Source organism: Podarcis filfolensis, assembly GCF_964270895.1.
Source record: "Podarcis filfolensis genome assembly, chromosome: 1".
Classification (NCBI taxonomy): domain Eukaryota; kingdom Metazoa; phylum Chordata; class Lepidosauria; order Squamata; family Lacertidae; genus Podarcis; species Podarcis filfolensis.
Genome location: NC_139604.1, coordinates 84592578 through 84615253, shown reverse-complemented (window position 1 = coordinate 84615253; position 22676 = coordinate 84592578). Strand labels below are relative to the sequence as shown.

The 22676-nt window shown below is 41.1% G+C and overlaps 1 protein-coding gene across 7 annotated transcripts in view; it reads right to left on the bottom strand.

Moving 5' to 3' along the window:
• The window catches only part of TSPAN18 (tetraspanin 18), a 174391-nt gene that overhangs the window by 125958 nt on the left and 25757 nt on the right, over positions 1 to 22676 (bottom strand). For 4 of the 7 annotated variants that reach the window (XM_083602912.1, XM_083602916.1, XM_083602917.1 and 1 more), the window contains exon 2: positions 4183 to 4270. The exons of 2 other annotated variants lie outside the window; for them this stretch is intronic. The gene's annotated coding sequence lies outside the window, so the exon portion shown is untranslated. Of the gene's footprint in view, positions 1 to 4023; positions 4271 to 22676 lie in introns of all 7 variants that reach the window. One more of the 7 variants, XM_083602914.1, reaches the window with a different exon arrangement.

Here is a 22676-nt window from a genome sequence, read left to right as displayed (position 1 = left end):
ATCACATTTTTGTATTACATTAGATTGTTATAAGGTGTACATTATTTGTTTTTTCAGCTTGTAAACTACCTTGAGTATTGTAAGATAGTAAGGCAGTATACAAATTAAAAGTGAAGATGATAAGAGGTTCCAAACTTTAGGAAAGGACTGTTGAACCAAAGGGAATATGTGTTTTAGAAAAATGACTAAGAACCACCTGCTTTATGAAGATGTGATTATTCAATAAAAATTAACTGTACGATATCTGATTTGTTGCAGGGAATCCATACTCCCCCTTTACCCTGCTCCACTGAAATCATATCCAGAAAGGCAATTAAGAAGTTAACAAGTTTCCTCTCATTCTCCTGTCTCTGGTCCTTTTCCCAGAGTAAAAGAACAATGAAATCTCCACACTCTGTGATAATGATAACACTTCCTGTGGTGTCAGCTATGGCCTGCTACAAACAGGATTATGATTGCAACTTAAGCAAAATCTGTCATTACATTGCTGTGGGAAGCAGAAGGGTTTTTATCAAGAGAGAGAAAAGTTTTCCACAAACTAAGCACTGACTGCATCTCTTATATTGAAAGTTCTGCTTCAATTCCACACTTGTTTGTCAGGTGTAATTAGTAAGAAAATAAACCTAAAGACATAGAAACAGGAGAAAAACATATTTCTAGCTCCCAAATCTAATGTTCACAGAACATAATCCTAAAATTGTCTATGATTGGCCTTCGACCAAACCTGGGAAAGATGTTGGACTTCAATTCCCATCAGCCTCAGCCAGACAGGCCAATCAGCCAGTCATTTGTTATTGTTTCAGCCATGGGTCACAACAAAAAACAAAATGTGGAATAGCAATTACAATTTAAAAAAATAGTCACAATAGCAATAATGTCTTACTTATTCATCATGCTACTGAGATGGCAGGAGATTGGGTGAAACTTTCGAAGCTACCAAGGCAAATCCTTTGCACTACTGCTGAGTCACACTGTTGCAAGGAGCCAGCAGAAAATCAATTTTTCTTCAGTTCAGACCAACTGGAGTTTTTACCTCAAGAGGTGAATTTGAGAATTTTGTAAACAGTACAAAAATGAATAATAAGGTACATCTTGTGCAGAATCACTGCCACGAAGGCAGAGTCTGAAGTGATAAGGCATTTTCATTACAAAAAGAAAAAGGAAAGTCCTGCAGTTGGCACCTGTTGCATCTTTGGATGAATTAAAGCATTTCTAAGAGCAGGATTAGTAATAAGCTTCAAATTCAAATTTATATTTAATCATTGTGGGTGGAGAACAAAAACGGGTCTTTGGGTTATTTTTGTTTTTCTAACAAAAAGGCATATATTCAGCATTGTTCTAACCCATAGATGTTATAGTCAGCATGTTCAGCCATGAAAAGAAGCCAAAAATAAGTAGTCATTTGCTAACTATTTGCTTGTTTAAGCACAATGAAATTATGAAGTAAATAGGCTTATTGCACAGGTGTAAGAAACAAAGTAGAAACTTATTGGGTGGGGGAGTTTCTTTATGATAATAATTGTATTGTGATTGACTACCCTGAGCAGAACATCTTGCAGATGTGTGTTTTAGTGTGTGTGTGTGTGTGTGTGTGTGTGTGTGTGTGTGTGGCGCCGGCCTGTGCTTCCTTGCACCCCACCTGAATACTCAATAAACTGCTTTTTCTCCTCTGCAAGTGTTTTTCTTTTCTGAGACTCCAGCCACCACTGCATACTAAGTGGCTATCTTATTACTTGTGCTGGCACATAAAAACAGACATTACGAACCCAAGTACTGAAAATCTGTTTGCTTGCAAGAGGGTTCAAAGAGCGAGGAAACTCCAGAGAAAAGCCATAATGCTGAGCTTCATGAACTACACTTTGGAGCCAATTTGAACCTTTTGACAACTTGACTCCAATTTGCTCCAAGAAACACAGTTTAGCTAATCTAGTAGTTGAATGTAAAAGCCCTTTGGCAGAGCAATCCTAACTCGCTGCTGCTGCCACTAAGACTCTGCAAAGCAACTGAGCCTCCAATGCATCCACAGCCACTCAAGGCAGCCGCAGGTGGGGGGAAGCAGATCAGGCTTGATCATTGTGCCATCTCCAGGTCAACACTAGCTGTGAGATCAGCTCAGAATCCAGCAGATCCCCGGCTGGCCCACTGGTGGCATCCCCTTTGCTGGAATGACCCATGTTATGACTTTCCACCAGATTCCACTGACAGGGATACCATCAGCAGGCCTTCCATCTCCGTACACGTCCTGCAGGAGAGCAGGGCCGGCAGACACAATTGGAGGGGTGTCCCTGCTCAATCCAAACCACACACAGCCTGATGTAAGGAGGAGAGGGGCAGATGCTGGATTGCAGCCTAAGCCAGTAACTGAAAGTTCTGCTAATGATAATAGCTTTGCCAGATATTTTATCAGTTTCTGGTCATCCGAAATAAATATGGAAACATCTAGGTACGTCAAGAACTATCCTCAATTTATTTTGAAAATACTCCACAATTCTCTGCTCCACAATACAATGTTGTATCCGTTTTGCCTACAGCCTATTAGCAGCAACAAAAATCAACAAATGCTGCATCTGCTGTGTCACATAGTTATTAACCAATTGTTCCAATAGAAAACAGTAGTGGAATCTTCAGGTATCTTGCTTGTAATCCATCTTTTTCTTCATTCAACATAGTATTGTAGTTTGAGTCTAAAACTTGTCCAAAAAAAATGTTTTCTTTCCTGAAAGGTTTTCATTATAATAATTTATTACTGGATCAATGGGGAAGCTGAATTCTAATTTGTTTGGTATTGATTAGGTGACACTTTCTGGAAAAAAATGTGCACTACTTACGCTGCATTGACTTGTTCACATCCTAATGCATCCCGTGAAATTAATATAAAATCCAGCTATGAATTATACGCACTGAACATGCCTGATCAATTTCCAAATGGGAAATGTATGTCTAGGTTACCAGATCTCAGAACTTTAATCACTGAAACATTTTTCTACTCAGTCAAGATTGCAGCCCCAAAAGCATGTCAGAATCACAAGTACACTACTCCTGGTGAGTGCTAACTAATGACTCAGCTAAATTGGTAAAGAAAAAGTGATTTATATGCATTGTATATGCGATTGTATTGTGCCACCAGATGGCACTATGGAATCCCGTTTTTCTCTATCTGTTTTCCCTGTTTAGATTTACAAAATGTCTAACTGAAACACTTCTTTGATGTGTGTAGATCCAGCCTAGCTCTTCGAACAAATAAAACTGAATCCTCTAAATCATAGGTCTTTAAAGGTGGGTGGGAAGTAGGGTTTACCAGATGGGGAGGGAGAAGGGGCGAGAAAAGGGAAAGTGGGATGTACCAAGGACATAAAACCATGGGGGGTGGCTAATGGGCATGTACCAAAGGAGGAACTGGGGAAAGGAGAACCCCAAACAGGCAAATGGTGAGTGTGTGCCAAAAGGGGAATCCTGGGGGAGGGCATGGAGAAGAAAAATTGAGAATATCAAGAAGATCGGGGGTGGGGGAGAGAGAAAGACACTCTGCACATGTTCAGAGGAGCCTCTTTTTCACATAGGGAGCCTTGCAAGGTTTTTTAGGCAAGGGGTTGGCAGAAAAGTAGAGGGAAGGAAGCAGTGTGGGAATACGAGTTAAAGTGAGAGCCTAGGCTGAAGAAAAAGAGAAGCTGGGTGCTTCAGAATTTGGGTGTGTGTGTGAAAAAGGGCTTAGCAGTTGCAATGGGGGGAAGAAGGGTGGGGCATAGAGTGGGGAAAGTCTTGGTGTGGCTTCTCTCCCCCTCCCCCATTTTAACAAAACTTACTCTCAAGTAAGTTCACATGACTACAACCTTAGTATCTCAGTGTGAATTTGGAGAGAAAACTACCCAGTTTTTATTTAGTTATTAATGAAACGAATACATAAAATGGAAAGGCATTGCAAAATGAAAGAGGGACATACTTTTTGTTTTGCTTCAGAGTAGGAGAATCTGCCCACCTATAAACACCCAAAAACTACAGCATCTAACAAAGAACAACTGCTACCTAAGGGAAATGGATGTTCTGCAGATTTATTTTCTGTACACAGGATTTCAGGCCTGATGAAAATGTGAAAGTTGGTCCCATGTTGTAAGTTGGGTGTCTGAGGTGGGTCTCAAGTCCGGACCAGTTGAAGACAACTGCTGTAAATTAAGATAGGCAAACCTTGTGTCCTGGTGATGACTTCCTTTCCTTCCACTGGAATTGCAGTTATCTTCCTATTTCCCCCTCGATCTTTTCTCACAACTAATTTCTGTGGACCAGGATTAAAAAAGAGAAAGAAACAATGTGATTAGATTTCCTTTGCTTTAATCAACAGCTCCAAATGTGCTTTTTCTTCCCAGACCAAGCTTTCCTTGGGGCACCTCTGCTTGAATCCAAATCAACTGGACATAATTTGCACTTTCCTGGTCATATTAAACAAGGAGTGGATGCTGGCAGTATAGAGACCGAGTCAGATTAACACCAGGAGCGTACTGGAAGTTGGTAGCTCTCAAATCTTAATCAAGTTGTTACTTTATTTATTTGCTAAAATAATTGTGGTAGTCCAGTTCCTCTCCTACCCTTCCTCGTGGAGGAGTAATCTGTTTTGAATGTAATTAAAACACCGAGTGTCCACTAATGTCCAAGCTGCCTGTGTATTATTAGCTTTTCCTCCAAAAGTCTGACTAGTTACAGGTAGAATTATGCACACAAAAATACTTGTCTTGTACATATGATACATATAGAGCATCAAATCCTGAACGGTACTGTATTTTCTGAAGCAAAATTTTGTAAACTTTTAAAAATAATAACTTTAATCCAGGATGCTTTCCACACTAGCCCTCAGACCCTGTTGACTTAGGCACAGTCTCCAAGCCATTACCAGATGGATCAAGACCAAACTGAGAAACTTTAGAAAAACTAAGAGAGTAGAACTGAATTGTTCCACTCATTGTGTGTGCATGCCAGACACAGATTCACACGGAACCATCTTTCTGTACTAAGGGCCATTAACAATCCCAGGAGCTACAGAAACCACCAAGCAAAACGACTAAGATCCAGGCATTCACTGCCCTGATGCAAGCATTTGTCTGCATCTGAAGATTACATTTTGTCAAGTTGAAAAATGTAATCCATTCAGATTCTGAAAGTCATCACAGGCACTACGCTCCAACAAAGTAAAGTGAACAAATATTACTGTTAAGTGCGTACTAGGAACCTAGTATTGGAACCTAGGTGAATGTCATATATTAAGGAAATTAAAAGACTGCCTTAAAGACAGCAGTGTAAAGTGCTGCATTTTTGATGGCTCTGGGGTTGAAGTCCCTCAGTATCAAATTTCAATTTCTTATCGGTTTTGAAAATGTTAAACACATTCAGAGAAATGTTGCCTGCCTGCAACCCTTAAGAAGATTAGGTTATTGCCAGCCAACTATGAGAAACTTAAATCCAGTATTAATCCTAATTCCCATTGAATCAAATCTGCATTATTCAGGAAAAGCCAAGCGCATATGGATTTTGACTGCACCCATATTCCACTGTATGCCATGATCCATGTCATAAATGCTAGATGCTAAACCTCTGGCATGTGTGAGAAATAAATCCTGACTGTGGCTGCTAGAGCAATGCAAAGAGAGGAGAAGATGGCAACAAACTGCAGCAATCCCAGGTTTTGAGGCAGACCGAGCAGGGCATAAGGCAAGAGAGTAAGTTTGCTTTTGTAAGAAATGAATAATGAAAGATATAAGTCATGCTTTTAGGAAAGCTGGTGAATAAAGATAAACTGTACTGTAATAACCAGCTTCTGCACTATCTCAGGAAAGCTCCCCCCCCCCACTCCCCATCATGTGAACCTTCATACACACTGCACAGGGGAGGTCACTTAAGTGCTGCAAAAGCAATGCAGGAGGTAGCATTTACAAGTTACTGGTCTCTGCAGCCACAGCAGGCACTGTGATTCTCCAGCAGTTTGACTTCACCCCCGGAGGCACACTCCATTGTCTTTCGAGACAGACAGATGCCAACATGCATGCATATTTTAAAAAAATATTCTGTCCACTACACTTCCATAGTTTGAATTTGATTTTTTCCCCAACCATTTGAGATGGGCAAGCCCTGCCTAACTTACAATGGTTTTGCTTGGAAACTCATACCTGGAAGTGAGAGTTCAGCGATATTATCAACTCCAAAGAGTGATTCTGTGATGGGGAAAAACCTCTTAGTTCTACAAGGTTGAGGATTTTAAATTCACACTATTCCTATGGCTCAGTGAACATACAACACCCTCATAGTTTTTTGTAGCAATCCTGAAAATTAAACCCATGGTATTCTTATTTTATGAAGTTCTAAAGCTGAAAAAGCCCAAGGCTATGAATTGCATTTAGGCCTTGCCCACAATTTAAATTCTCCTCTAAACCCAACACTCTGCTCGCTGGTCATCACTTCTTCAATCTCAGTGTAAACTGCATTCCCTGCTACTGCCAGTCAGTCCTTTCTGTATGAGTTATTTGTAATCTCATATAAATCCTTGGTTGTTGCTGGTGGTTTATCCAGCTCATATTTTTATATATATATATATAAAATATTTATTAAGATTTTACAAAAAACAAAGGTTTACAGAATAAAAAGAAAGCATATAAAAAGGAAGAAATAAGAAAAAATACAAAAATACATAGAACAGGAAAAAGAAAAAAAGAAAAAATAAAAAATACAAAAAACAAATAGGTAAGAAAAAATTAAAAACAAATCCATTTTTTGATATCTTTAAACTCATTTGCTTGTTTCCTTGACCTCCTCACACCTCCCCTTTTTGTATTCCCATTTACATAATCAATTCAGCAAATCCTTACCCTCTTTCATTTATCTTAACTCTATATCTTAACATATTATAACTATATATTTTCATCCATTATCAATTCATTTTTGCATATTCTTATTAACTTTGTTGCTAATGCCACTTATTTTCAATCCAGCATCATTTTAACATTCATTAATTTTACAATATTTCTGCAAATAGTCTTTAAATTTCTTCCAATCTTCTTCCACCAACTCTTCTCCCAGGTCTCGGATTCTGCCAGTCATTTCCGCCAATTCCATATAGTCCATCACCTTCATCTGCCACTCTTCCAGGGTGGGTAAATCTTGTGTCTTCCAATACTTTGCAATGAGTATTCTTGCTGCTGTTGTTGCATACATGAAGAAAGTTCTATCCTTCTTTGGCACCAATTGGCCGACTATGCCCAGGAGAAAGGCCTCTGGTTTCTTCAGGAAGGTATATTTAAATACCTTTTTCATTTCATTATAGATCATCTCCCAGAAAGCCTTAATCCTTGGGCACGTCCACCAAAGGTGAAAGAATGTACCTTCAACTTCCTTACATTTCCAGCATTTATTATCGGGCAAGTGATATATTTTTGCAAGCTTGACTGGTGTCATGTACCACCTGTATATCATTTTCATAATATTCTCTCTTAAGGCATTACATGCCGTAAATTTCATACCAGTGGTCCACAACTGTTCCCAGTCAGCAAACATAATGTTATGTCCAACATCTTGTGCCCATTTAATCATAGCAGATTTAACCATTTCATCCTGCGTGTTCCATTTTTTAAAACAACAACAACACAAAGTTGCCCAGGTCAAATCTGGCAAAGAACAGCTCACAGCAGTGGCGGAGCCTCATGCTCCGGCACCGGGGGGTGGGCAGGCGCGCGTCCCGGGGGCGGGGCACACCGCCTGCAAGGACATGGCACCCAGCGCGGGGGGGGGGGGGAAGCAGCAATGGCACTCTACCGGGATCGCACTGCCGGGGGCAGTGCGCTCCCCCCACACTCTTCTTCCTCTGCCAGTGGCCCACAGAAAGATTGCCTGTATATTGGTATATATGGGATGGGGGATGCCAAACCAAGCTAAGGGCAAACCGTTTTCACCAAGAGATATGGAACAAATCAAAACTTTACACATTTTGCAGCTCTCATCCTCAAGGATGAAAGTGGCAACAAATATGAACACCACATTATTCCAAGAATCTTTGTTCCCATAGTTGTGCTTTAAATATACCCACTTGATCCCCAAGACCAAGCTTTGTATCATCTCTCTTTCTCCCTACCCTGGATTGCCACAAACTTTAGAGCAAAATGACACAGTATCCTTTTAATTTGTCTGAGAGTAGAACGATCAAAAGTAAGAAAACAAAGAGTGGTTGACTGGAGCAGCAGAAAAAGATTAAAGTAGCTGCTATAAAGATACTGTTCAGTGGTAAAAATAACTTTTAAAATGCTCACTGGAGGGCCCAATGGTGACTGCAACCCTCAAGCCTGCAGTTCTATGAAACAGAACATCCCACAGAGAGAAAAAAATATGTCTCAGTAGTCATGATTACATGTAAGTACAGGCAGCTCCTTTGTTCCAGAATATTTCACAGAAGGGTAATGGGATGTCTGTCTCAGATATTTATTACCAGAATCTGACTGATGTTGAGATCTCAAAGATGACTGAAGTCCAATGTTGCCTACAAAATGCAATATAGCAAAATCTCTTTCTCCATCTCTTGTTCTAGAAACAATAAATTTCATTTCACTAGAAACAAAATAAACAAAATGGTCAATTATCTTGCATATATTAGCCAACAGAAACCATGTGGATAACACACTATCCAAAATATTGACTTAGACTATTGAGATACAAAGTTTTCAATCAAATACAAAACATAAAATAAAACAACTCAAACCATCCACACGGCTATGACGTGGTAGCCAAAATCTCTTTTAAACAAACGTATCATGAAACGTATCATGTTCTCGAAGCTACAAACATGAGTTTGACCAAACTGCGGGAGGAAGTGGAAGACAGGAGCGCCTGGCGTGCTCTGGTCCACGGGGTCACGAAGAGTTGGTCACGACTAAACGACTAAACAAACAACAACAACATCACGAAGCATCTCCAAGCAGCCAAGTGCATGGTAATATTTTTAAGAAAAGAGAGCAAACAGAACCTGGTTCAGAATAGCTAGCTGCCAAAAAGTTCATGGAATTGTACAAGTAATAAACATGTAGGAGAGTAAAGGTAAAGGTAAAGGGACCCCTGACCGTTAGGTCCAGTCGCAAACGACTCTGGGGTTGTGGCGCTCATCTCGCTTTACTGGCCGAGGGAGCCGGCGTACAGGTCATGTGGCCAGCATGACTAAGCCGCTTCTGGCGAATCAGAGCAGTGCTTCATGCTTTTGAACTGCTAGGTTGGCAGGAGGAGGGACCGAGCAACAGGAGCTCACCCAGTCATGGGGATTCGAACCACCGACCTTCTGATCGGCAAGCCCTAGGCTCTGTGGTTTAACCCACAGCACCATCATGCTTAAGTCAGCTGTTACCATCATTTGATATCTATCTTTGCTACTTTTAACTCTCAAAAAATCTTTTTATTATTTCAGATGATTAGGGGTCAGAAGGGTGCAAATGTTGCCTACTGTTAATGAAGTCGTCAATCAGAAAGTTTCACATTAGCTGTGCATTTCCCTTCAAATAATTATTTTAAGTCTCTCCAAAGGTCCAGGGCACACTTAAGCAAGGAGGGGTGTTTCTAGACAACCTATTTATTGATCATGCATCCTAATCTGTTTGCTGAGGGGTTAGTTGCATCAAAGCATGTGTTATGCCACACTTTCCCATCCCTTTCCTTATCACCAAAAGTCTGAACTTTTGGAGAAGTGGGTTTGTTGTACAAGGCATTAAGCTATAATTATAGAACCTGGATTTGCCAGTATGTGACTGAATCCCATCTAAAAATAGAAACAGTCTGGAAGTGCCCAAAGTCTGCAACTCTAAAGACAGTAAAGTCCAAACTATTAACCTGTGAAATTTTAGTTCTTGGGTTTGGGGCTGCTTTTTAACAGGACAAGGAGACTGCCTTGAAGATTGTAGAAGCAGCACTTTCAGAGCAGGTGTTTATTAGGGATGTGTATTGCCCCACCCCATGCAACCTGTGGCCCTGATCCACGCTCCGCCTCCCCCCCAAAAAAGTTGGTCCTGGGCCAATCCAGCAGTGGATCCTATCCCTAATTAATTTGGAGGCAGAGCTGTTTAATTAGTTTAATAAATAATAATAATAATTCAACATATTGTCAGGAGGGGAACATTACATCTCCTCCCTCTCCTCAGCTGATTTGGATGTGCAGGGAGGGGGGTCCAGTTCAGCAAAGTGAATGTGGATTGCATCCTAAAAGTGGATAATAATAATAAAATTACTTTCAAAGCAAATAAAACTGTTATTTTAAAATGCATTAGTTCTATGCCTTCCACATGTATATAATATTAGGTGTCCATATTGCTCCAGATGCACTTCAGCCTCCTCCTCACATGCAAAGTATTGCAGAATTTATGTAAAAGTATTGTAAATCAATGGAAAATTTGGTCATGGTGTCTTGGAAGCTCACAAAACCAATACGCTGGTGCCCTGGAACACGCCAAAGCAGCTACAACCAGAATAATGGCATGACATGAGAATAGACAAGGCAGCATCAGTGTGACAGGTAGGCAACCACATTCAATTCATTAAAAAACCACCCACCCATTTTCACTGACTTTGTAGCTCATGAAAACAGCAGCAGAAACCTTCCAAATATGACTAATGCCATGATGTGTACAAGGGAACCACTATCTTCCCAACAGTCCACCATTAAATTAGTTGTTTACAAAACACTGAACATATTAAGAAATAAAAAGTGTCTGTTGAAGGTTAAGGCAGTAGACCATTAGCATTTTGATAGCTTTCCACAACACATAAAAGAAGTAAGTCTTTAAAATTCATTGCCCTAAGATTAATCCTCCTTTTACAGCATTTCCTTCTCAGCTTGAGGCAGCTATCAAGCTTTCTATTCCTTAATACCTTTATAAGCACACATAATGCTCCAGGGGGCTGCTATGGCTGGAAGTCTCACAACCCTTGTGTGCAAAGTTCCAGAAAAAGGTGCCTCCTTTTAGAGCAAAAACACTTGCCACATGTAAGTCTTTATCAACAGCTTGATCATCTATAGAAATTCATGAACCCCATAATGTCTGCTATTGACTTGAAGGGAAAGTTGCAGTATTACTATGCAGCCAGCATATTTGTCTGGGGAAATAAACAACAGTCTTAGAAATCAGACTGCAAAAAAATACAGAAGATAACAATTAGAGAACATTCTGGTAGTTTCTGTGCCTGGTGCATGCTTTAAAACAGTTTCAGCTATAGTCTTGGGCCAAATTCAATTGAGCATTCTTCCAAGTAAACATGCATGCATATCATTGGGCTGCACATATTTATTCTTCTGACAAGACAACTTAGGATAATTCAACCACCTTGGCCAAAGCCCTCAAAAGCTTATGAGCTGCTGCCATTCAGTGTAGGAATTACTGAGCTAGATGGCCCAATGATCTGACACAATAGAAGGCATCTCCCTACGTTCCTTGATGGAAACAGAGAAGTAAGATGCATAATGTTATGAGAAATGAACTTGCTCCTTCTTACCGGCTTTCTGTCCAGGAATACTTACATTCAGTACAGTAATTCATACTTCCCCCATGCATGCCACTTGCTTATGGCTAACATCTCTTCATACCAGTCTATAGCTGATATTCCGAGATGCCACATTAGTGTTTGCGAACCCCACATTTACCACATTCCAAAAACCAAATCTGCGGGGTGGTCAGTTCTTTTAACTAAGCATACAACTTAACATCACACAAATTTATTGAAAAAATTCATCCCTTACACTGCTAGGTATACACCCCTCTTTTATCACTCGTAACTAGTTCACAGCACTACATCCAGCACCTGGGAAATTATGTGTACCACTGGCCCACTCAGCTCCCATAACCCTCCCAGTACCCCTGGGAGCGCAGCTCCCAAAACAGCTTTCAGCAAATTAAAGTTCAAGGCTGGCTGATTAAAGAACACTCCATCATAGCACCTCTGTCAAGCAGTGTCTTGACTAAGTAAGCAAGCATATTACAACAAATAGAGGACTAAGTTTTCCATCATTCGGTCAGAAAATACATTTACAGTTAAGTTTGAGTGTATTCCCATAGTCCCGTAAGGAAAGGCAGATAGGAATGGATGTTCAAAAGCCGTCAACCATGTCTGAAAGGGTCAGATGATCTCTGGTTCCTGTCTGCCCTGCACATTGCTAAGGTTCTAACTGAAGAACCCTCCTGTCAGTATGATACCAAGTCAATTTTGTAGCAATTCCGCTTACTGGGAGAGACCCAGATAATTGTCCTTGCCTATGACTCTGAGGGAGGCACTCCTTTAGGTAGCAGCCAGAATGCAAAAGGGGTGGAATTACACAGCTTTAGGGAAGGGTTAGTTACAGGCATGTGTATACAGAAACACACTTGACTCTTCACACAGGCTTTTGATTTTTGTTAGAGAATATTCAGTCTTCCTTATCTGCATACTGTACTGCCTTTTCACTTCAATAAAGAAAAATCTGACCTAGTCAGCCATTAAAGGCTTAGTATATCAGTGGCTAGAGTGTGGTGCTGATAATGCCAAGGTTGCAGGTTTGATCCCTGTATGGGACAGCTGCATATTTCTGCATTGCAGGGGGTTGGTCCTCAGGGCCCCTTCCAACTTTACAATTCTATGATTCTATTTTCCCTCTTACATATTGGGAAGCAGATTAAGGCTCCTGGCATGCATGGGAGTCCTTACCCTCTCTGTGGTTACTTCTCCTTACAGCTTATGGAGGTGTAGCCACAATGAAATGCAAGCTGAAGGATGGGATCCACTACACATTGCTCCCATTACCCTTCTGCTGTCCCACATGCTCCCGAGAGTTAAGCTTCCTGCTTTGCAAGTATTGTAAAGCTATGAGCTCCACCCAGTTTTCAGACTGGCCACCTTAGTGGCTGGCCGATCGGAAGGTCAGCAGTTCGAATCCCCGCAACAGGGTGAGGTCCCGTTGCTCGGTCCCTGCTCCTGCCAGCCTAGCAGTTCAAAAGCATAGCAAAGTGCAAGTAGATAAATAGGTACCGCTCTGGCGGGAAGGTAAACGGTGTTTCCGTGTGCTGCTCTGGTTTCGATAGAAGCGGCTTAGTCATGCTGGCCACATGACCCGGAAAAACTATCCGCGGACAAACATCGGCTCCCTCAGCCAGTAAAGCGAGATGAGCACCGCAAGCCCAGAGTCGTTCACAACTGGACTTAACTGTCAGGGGTCCTTTACCTTTACCTTTAACTTCTGTACAATGCAAGCCTATCAACATGGCCTATCTCCAGGGCCAGATGAACTGCATCCAAGAGTATTAAAAGAACTGGCAGATGTGATTTCAGAACCACTGGCAGTCATCTTTGAGAATTCCTGGAGAACAGGCGAAGTCCCGGCAGACTGGAGGAGGGCAAATGTTGTCCCTATTTTCAAAAAGGGGAAAAGAGAGGACCCAAATAATTACCGCCCAGTCAGTCTGACATCAATACCAGGGAAGATTCTGGAGCAGATCATTAAGCAAACAGTCTGTGAGCACCTAGAAAGGAATGCTGTGATCACCAATAGTCAGCATGGATTTCTGAAAAATAAGTCATGTCAGACTAACCTGATCTCGTTTTTTGACAGAATTACAAGCCTGGTAGATGACGGGAATGCAGTGGATGTAGCCTACCTTGATTTCAGCAAAGCATTTGACAAGGTGCCCCATGATATTCTTGTAAAGAAGCTGGTAAAATGTGGTCTTGACTATGCTACCACTCAGTGGATTTGTAACTGGCTGACTGACCGAACCCAAAGGGTGCTCATCAATGGTTCCTCTTCATCCTGGAGAAGAGTGACTAGTGGGGTGCCACAGGGTTTTGTCTTGGGCCCGGTCTTATTCAACATCTTTATCAACGACTTGGATGATGGACTCAAGGGCATCCTGATCAAATTTGCAGATGACACCAAACTGGGAGGGGTGGCTAACACCCCAGAGGACAGGATCACACTTCAAAACGACCTTGACAGATTAGAGAACTGGGCCAAAACAAACAAGATGAATTTTAACAGGGAGAAATGTAAAGTATTGCACTTGGGCAAAAAAAATGAGAGGCACAAAAAATGGGTGACACCTGGCTTGAGAGCAGTACATGTGAAAAGGATCTAGGAGTCTTGGTTGACCACAAACTTGACATGAGCCAACAGTGTGACGCGGCAGCTAAAAAAGCCAATGCAATTCTGGGCTGCATCAATAGGAGTATAGCATCTAGATCAAGGGAAGTAATAGTGCCACTGTATTCTGCTCTGGACAGACCTCACCTGGACTACTGTGTCCAGTTCTGGGCACCACAGTTCAAGAAGGACACTGACAAACTGGAACGTGTCCAGAGGAGGGCAACCAAAATGGTCAAAGGCCTGGAAACGATGCCTTATGAGGAACGGCTAAGGGAGCTGGGCATGTTTAGCCTGGAGAAGAGGAGGTTAAGGGGTGATATGATAGCCATATTCAAATATATAAAAGGATGTCACATAGAGGAGGGAGAAAGGTTGTTTTCTGCTGCTCCAGAGAAGCGGACACGGAGCAATGGATCCAAACTACAAGAAAGAAGATTCCACCTAAACATTAGGAAGAACTTCCTGACAGTAAGAGCTGTTCGACAGTGGAATTTGCTGCCAAGGAGTGTGGTGGAGTCTCCTTCTTTGGAGGTCTTTAAGCAGAGGCTTGACAACCATATGTCAGGAGTGCTCTGATGGTGTTTCCTGCTTGGCAGGGGGTTGGACTCGATGGCCCTTGTGGTCTCTTCCAACTCTATGATTCTATGATTCTAACCGAGGATGAGAAAAGCTGCACCATCTCTGAGAACTGGACTTCACCTAATAGAAGAGGCAAAGAGATTTGGAAGCAAGCACAAAACTCATGCAGCACATCTGTGGCACAGCCAACAATGTAGCTTTCCTTAAGGGACTTGATGTATCTTTTCTATTTCGTTGCAACACCTGGCTCTTTCCCTGATGTTCAAAAAAAGGCTGCAGTTCACCTTCATCCAGTGAGCAGTGCAGATCCTGCTTGGGGGCTGAGTATCACAGTCACTTCTGGGACTTTGTTGTTGTTGTTGTTTTTTAGCTGGCTCAGTCTGACTACTGGAGGGGATGAAGTAATCATCAGAGTATTCAGTCACCAGCCAAGCTTCCCGCCTAGTGTGTCACTACATTCAATAATTTTGAAGCATTTGTAACAGTGCACAAAAATTAGAAGTCAGGCTGGGATTCGTTCAGATGCCTCCTTTACCCTCTCCACATTCTATCAAGAAGGTAAGTCACCATGGATGAAGAAAAACAAATGGTCCCATAAACTGACAATTTCTAAATAAGGGGGCACTACATCACAGGTCATAAATCTTCCAAAACATTGACTCCAATGATGGGGTTTTCTTCTAGGGGTAGGACATGACAGCTTCCAATCCCTAATCAGACATTTGCCTAGCCGTACTGTGCCATTTCATTACTTCCAGCCATGCTTTGATTTACGTCCAGGGGTTTATACCTAGCAACAAAGGCTGCTAATAAATTGAATCCTCTTTGAAATGCATTTAGAGAGTTATTGGATGAGCCAGAAAATTACTGTATCATCAGCTTACAATTGATGCATCTGTTTCACCACCTCCTTACTAAGCAATTCAAAGTCTAGACAGATTCTACTTTTACTACAAGTCATAATTCTGAACTGTAAAGAGAGAGAGAGAGAGAGAGAGAGGGAGAGAGAGAGAGAGAGATGCTCGAGCCAGGAAGACTGATAAGAGTAGAAAATGAACAGTTTCTTTAGGGAAACCCAGGAAAGTTAGTGGGATACATGGGGCTTCCAGGCAATCTCCTATCCAGACATGCTCCACACTTAACATCAACAATGCATAAACATCATGGGCTCTCAGACTGTTAGGCCTTAGAAGAAAAACATGACAACAATATGCTGCATAAGCCCAAATGACATAAAATGGAATAGTCCCCCTTTAAAGCATAGAGACAGCTCAGTGAAGCATACAGCCAGGACTGGCTTCAGATTTCTAGGGGCCCTTGGGCACAGGGTATCAGTGAACACTCCCTACATCACTTATACTGACTATAGGAAGAGAACTGGGTTTAGCTAATACCTGTTGCTTGAGCCACTGAACTGAGAATTTGCAGGACTAATAACCTAAAGTTAAATGGGTGGTTTACGGGTATAGAAAACCAACCTTCAGAATTCTGCTTTTTGTCCTATGCTTGCCAGACACCTTTGCCACGTGAGCAAACAAGAGTCTGGTGTGGCAGAGAGCACCAGCCAATATATGCTGTTCATATTCACAATCTGTCAAATATTTGTGGGAGGGGTGGGTCCCCAGGGCCTGTTTTTCACATACATGCTTGTTCCACAAAGTGGAGAGGGAGATAGTGGCATTAGCTGAAACTTTAAAATGTGGATTTGTGAACTATGTACTGAAATCAGGACAAGAAAAATAGAAAAAAATAATGATGACAAAAACTCTGAAAACAAAAGCAAACTATATTTTACATATACTTTGCTACAGAAAAACTGGAATTGCTATTACTTAACTCAATTACATAGCAACAGCTTGAAATACTTTGTCTTTAAAAGGACTGTTTTGTTTTAGCCCCTATAATCTGCAATTTGAAACCACCAGGCATATTTTTATTCATCGTTCCAAAAAGGGGTGTGTGGAATTTTGATCCAAGCACAGCTCAAGTAAAGGCCCAGTGTGCACAGTACAGCTTCGGGTTTATTACAAACTCTATGTGAAAGAATCCATCTGAGCCAACTAAAACGTTTAGAGTTGGCCACAGCAATGGTTGCCATTTAAACCAGAGGTTGGCTTGAATGATCCCATGAATCATTAAAACAATTCAATGACTCTCAGGGTTACCCTGAGATGTAGGGTAAGGCCTATTCAGTTAAACATACTGCTTGAGCAAAACCATCTATTGGAAAACAAAGAGTTAATTCTTTCCTTCCAGTCTTATATAAATTGGAGGGGGTGCAGTGGAAAGAAACTACACAATTAAATTTAACCCAATAATCATAATAAACAAACAGATCTCATTTTTATCCTGCTGCTACAAAAAAGCAAGCTGCATTGTAAAATCAGGAGTCCCAAAAGAGTACAGTGCTATAACCAAACTAAACTATGCCTCAACTCTTTTCCCCACATCACAAACACAAGCCTTATCCAGTTCCAAGAACTAATTTCCCACTTTCATTTTACAGACCCCTAGCCAATTTCTGTGGTCTAGACACAAACATCATCAGTTGTCAGATGAATTTTCCTGGGCTGCTTAAGTGATTCTTCTAAGCAGCAGCCATAAAAGCAAATGAGAAGAGACAGTCTACAGGCTTGCCTTTCCTGTCCATACCCAAACATGCCCCACCCCATTAGGTTCTGAAGGCACATTCTTCCTCCCCTATCAACATCAGCTGGTATAGATCATTTCCTAAGGCCCCTTTTTCCAACCTAGTTGTTGTCATTGATCTTTTTGCAGCTGCACATCCCTCCAAACCCTGACTTTCCTCACTACTGCTTCAAGATGAACTCTCCCGTTCTCTTTGGATTCAAAACCCTGCTTAGCCTTTCATACTGAAGAAATATTGTTAGGGTGGATCTGGGTGTTGCAGATCCATATGGTGGATGCATCTGAACAGCAAGTCAGTTGTCAATGGAGAGTGTTCAGGTAACAAAGCCAGCCTTGCTCTGTCCCAATAATCCTACATGATAATGAGTGTACAACAAGTTTGTTTGTGCCATGTGGCCAGTCACCAAAGGTAATGAGCTATCTATGTGAATTCAGCTGTTGAGCAGAGACTGAATGTGGCTGCAATGTAAGGCTATATATGTATGTGTACACACAGAGACACATACCACACAGTATATTTAAAGAAAAAGACTTGAAAACTATGTCAACCTGGTACTTGGACTCAGAACAAAGCACTGATATAGACTGAATCTTACACAGGTAAAGAAACTAAGTGGCACTGATTTTCCTGGACTGTAGGTGGGAACTGAGTGCTTCCCACACACAGAAAACTGGCACATCAAGCAGCAGGATTCTAAAGAAGTCCTCTCCTTTACATGCTACTTTTCTAACAAACATCAGCCTCCAAAAATATTAGCAAATAAAAAGAGGTAGAGATTTTTGCAGTTACACTTGCCCCTATGAGTGTGGTGCCATCCTATGGGAAGCATGAGTGAAAATCCTTTCTTTCTGATTTGAAGCTGTAGGGGTGAGTGGAGATAAGCCCATCGGTTTTGTGATGATCCTCACATCCTCCTCTGGGCCAAAGCTAGGATGAAAGCCAGAGGGTTGAAAGAATGCTCCCTGTCTCTCTTTTCTGCAGGAGAAAGGAGCAAAGGATCCTGTAGCTATTGATTCCCGTTGAGCAGCAGCCAAAGTACATGCTCCCCACTTTTCTGAAGGAAAGAGCAGCAGTGGGGAGGGTACTCCTGTAGCTACTACTTTGTGGTGGGGTTCTGAACATCTGCAGTAGAAGCTTGGCTACTCCCCTCCTGCAGGAAATGTTGAGAAGATTCCTTTGTTGTGGGGCAGAGATGCTTGCCTCCATCCAGCCCACAGCAGGGAGGAACCAAGACTAGCCAAAAACTGCAGACTCCTATTGAAGTGTATTGGCAGCAAATAAAGCAGTTTCTTCACCTCTGGCAAGATCAGGATCTCGCAGCTCAGCTCAGTTCTCTCTCCTCTTAAATGAAGATAAGGAAATCAAATAAACAATACTAGGGTTGTAACCTCTACTGGTGAGGTTCTGTAGAGAAACATAATGAGAATCAGCATTGTAGGTTAAACATTCTGGAGTGCCTTATTCACATTTCTCACTCTGTAGTCATTCATTCATTCATTCATTATTTTTAAAAAGTATTTCTAAACCACTTAATATTTAAAAATATTTAAGTGCTATACAAAAACACAACATCAATATAATAAAAGTACCATAGAAAAATATACAACATAAAATATAATGTTGTTCAAACAGGGGGGGTTGCTGCAAAGAGGATGTGCACAACGTTGATGTACATTCCCAGCAGCAGTGGACATGGAGCTTTTACATGTGGAGCAGAAGATCCATGTAATAAGCATTGCCATATACTATAATGCCCATGAGGAATCAAAACTAGGGGTAGAGAAATCAGTCACTTTTGGCTTCTTTGTTTCTTCCTTTCTTTTTGAGTCTTAAAGTCATTGCCCCACATTTCCTCATCACTTCTGTGAATTATTTTTAAAATTCCTTATGATAATGCAACAGTATTTTCTCCTAAAATGCATATTGACATATACATATTTTCCTAATATACACATTTTGCAAGCTATTTCCTCTAGTATAATGTGTTTTATAGCTATTTTTTACCAATATATACACTTTTACTCACTTTCCCCTATTATGCATTGTTTGCCTGAATCATAAAAACTGGAAAAGCATGAACATCAAAGGGTAGCTGTCTTTCAATTTTAACATTGTTTGGGGAAGTGCAAATTTGGCCAAACTGAATGTCTTCCTTATCCCTAAACAGAAACCTTTTTTTACATGAGGGTCTTAACTGTGAGATCAGTCCAAAGCCTAAAAGCATTATCTCAAAAGAAAACAAACAAATTTTGATTATATAATCAAAGCGTCTCACAACAACAAATAAAAAATATGCTCCAGATTAATGTGATAGTTCAATTCACTTCTTGCCTGTTTATTTATAAACTGGGTTATATGGAAGGGTGGGGGGATACGTATGGTGGGGGTCACATTGTGCTCCTTCTGGGGTAGTTTGTCCATCTTTGGTCCCCACCCTGCACTCACCTGTGGCTCCTAGAAACTGTCAGATTGCGACAGCAGCCATACTCTGGGAAATGACTTTAACTGGCTGGCTAAGCCAGGTGAGGGTAGCCGATGGGTCTCAAACCTTTGATGAGTTAGGGACTTCCCCTGCATGCAAAGACAGGCTCTAGCAGATTGAGTGGACCAGATCGATAGTGGGTCCAACAGTCAAGAAGGCAGTTCTGCATGTGCTGTAGCCCTCTAGTGAGGGGCAGATGGAGCTCATCAACCTGAGAAGGTGGCCCATCTAGAAGGAAAACTCTGATCCTAAACATCCATTATCTTTACAGGTAGGTAGCCGTGTTGGTCTGCCGTAGTCGAAACAAAATAAAAAAATTCCTTCCAGTAGCACCTTAGAGACCAACTAAGTTTGTTATTGGTATGAGACATGGTGGACATTTCGTGCATGCACATGAAAGCTCATACCAATAACAAACTTAGTTGGTCTCTAAGGTGCTACTGGAAGGATTTTGTATCCGTTTATCTTGTGGGATATCTTTGGGAGAAGAAAAAGCTAAAGAGTAAACCCTACACAAATCCAGGGTGGAGTCTCCAAGATGATTGGATGGCAACTCCTGCAGCTGAGCTGGTGCCAAACATATTGCTCTGCTTTCCTTTGGACCACATTAGTCTTGTCATCTGGGCGGCCCAGGACCTCAGGCCTGCACTCCAGGGAGGTCACTTTGGTGCTCCCAAGCAACAGTTTTACTTCACCACCAGAGGCACACTCCATTGTCTCTTGAATGTCAACAACAACATATTTATAAGCTAGCTCACTGAAGTCCATGTGATTTGTGAGCAAAATGCTGCTGAAAAATAAGAGAATGTATAAGTTTGTTCTACAGCCTGACTTGTTCACTTCAGCAGAATACATTATTGGCCAGGAAGTAGCAAGCGGCAGCATTCCCCTCTGCACCACTTAAAAGAAGCAGAACTTGCAACTCTTTGCAAGAGCAACTAAAAAGGAACAAACACAGGAATAGCCCATCGGGAGCTTAAGCGAACAATATATCACCTTAGTGTGAGACATGCACTCTATGCTAAGACATTTTCAAAACACCGCTAAAAAGAATCCTTGTAAATTTTCTAAGACTTAAAAAAAAAGTAATGACACAGGTCTCTCCCGGCCTTCCTATTTTTGCTGCTTCTTAACAGAATACTTAACATTGCTCAAATGCGCTGAGTACAGTATTGCTCATATAACATGATGGGAACAGACAGCATCTTTTCTGGCTAGAGGTCTAGAAATTTGGTTTAGGAGGAGGACAGCTTTTGACTGTAATCATGACTGAACCTGAAGACAGTGTTGACCAATAATTATAACCTTATATATTACATGTATACTAATGTATCATTTTCTTATAATAGCAATGGCACCCACCTGAGAGGTCTGACAAGTTCCAGCTGAAAAAAGGGCCTGGATTTAAGTCTATGATAAGACAAATATAGGTGCTTTAAAGCAGATTGTAGCACAGTGCAATTAAGAGCTGGAGGGGGTTGGAGAAAAGAAATTAGGATTTTAGCTGTGGGTGGAGAGACAATGCTTTGTATGTCAGATCTGTTCATGAACAATATGTCTACCTGTTGAGAAACAATAAACCCCTTTATCAGAGGCCAGGTGTACTCAGTCCTCAGTGCTGCTCAGTCACCAGGTCTACTAAAAATGGTAGTTCTCTGATGCTAATTATGCTCATTTGGTTATTAATAAATAATGAAATGTAAATGAAGTGTTACTCCTCAGGGAACATTCCTGCAGATGCCCACAGCTGGACCACGGAATGAAAGAACTTCTGATAATGCATGATTGATGTGAGGAAAAATGTGGCTATAAGGCAGGTTGTAAAAACCAAAACAATCCTGCAACAAAACCTAGGTTAGTAAAAAAATAAGGACTGTGAAGTAATTTAGAATAGCATCAACTGGGCCAAACCAGAAATTAACCAGTATTTACCTACAGATGAAATGTTAGAAAAATGTTCTTAGAAAGAAGTTATTTCTGCTGCATCCCCCCCCCTTCATCCTTCCCAGTACACCATGTTTCCCAAACAGAAGAAGCCTTGAAAGTTTATAATCCTTTCCTCACCAGTGTGAGGAAAACTTTTAATCCTCTCAGACAAACTGATGCTTCTCAATCTCCTGAGACGACATCACTCACAACTGGCATGCCCTGTCATACAACTTGAAAGCAGAAGGATCATATTTAATTGGCAAAGCACTCTGTAGTACACTTACAGCCATGATCTGCCTAGTAAAAAATTATCTAGGCTACTAACTTGGAATATTATTAGAAGGATGTATTAAATGTTCTGACTCATGAAACAAAATTCAATATGCTAGTACCCATTTTAAAAAAGCATCCAAAAATGCTGTGGAACATTAATTAATTTCGATCATGTAATTTAAACAATAATTCTTCAACCAGGTCTTTAGCGGATTAACAAGTTATACCCCTTTTATAAACATGCTTGTGGAGGCGAATTTATTGGTTTGTACGGGGGGAAGGGGGAGTTGTTCTTTTGATTATATATTTTGTGTTTTTACATTGTATTTGTTGTGAACCACCTTGAGATATACAAAATAAGGCCAGTATACCCAAATAAATACATACATAAATAAATAAAGCATCTCTTTCTCACAAAAAATGCTAACAGGCATACTCGCAACCTGTTTCTGAAGCAATTCTAACCATGCTTCCTGGGCTGCAAGGCCTGATGTCATAAACACCTATACTTCAGACTCCACTGGCTTTGTAGGCATACCTACGGTGTATATAAATCCTGCCAGGCAACCCAGCTGGATAGGACAAGCTTTTACACCTAGATGAAAAGATCTCTGCCTTAGTTGTTAACTTTGTGTTGTTTTTTAAAT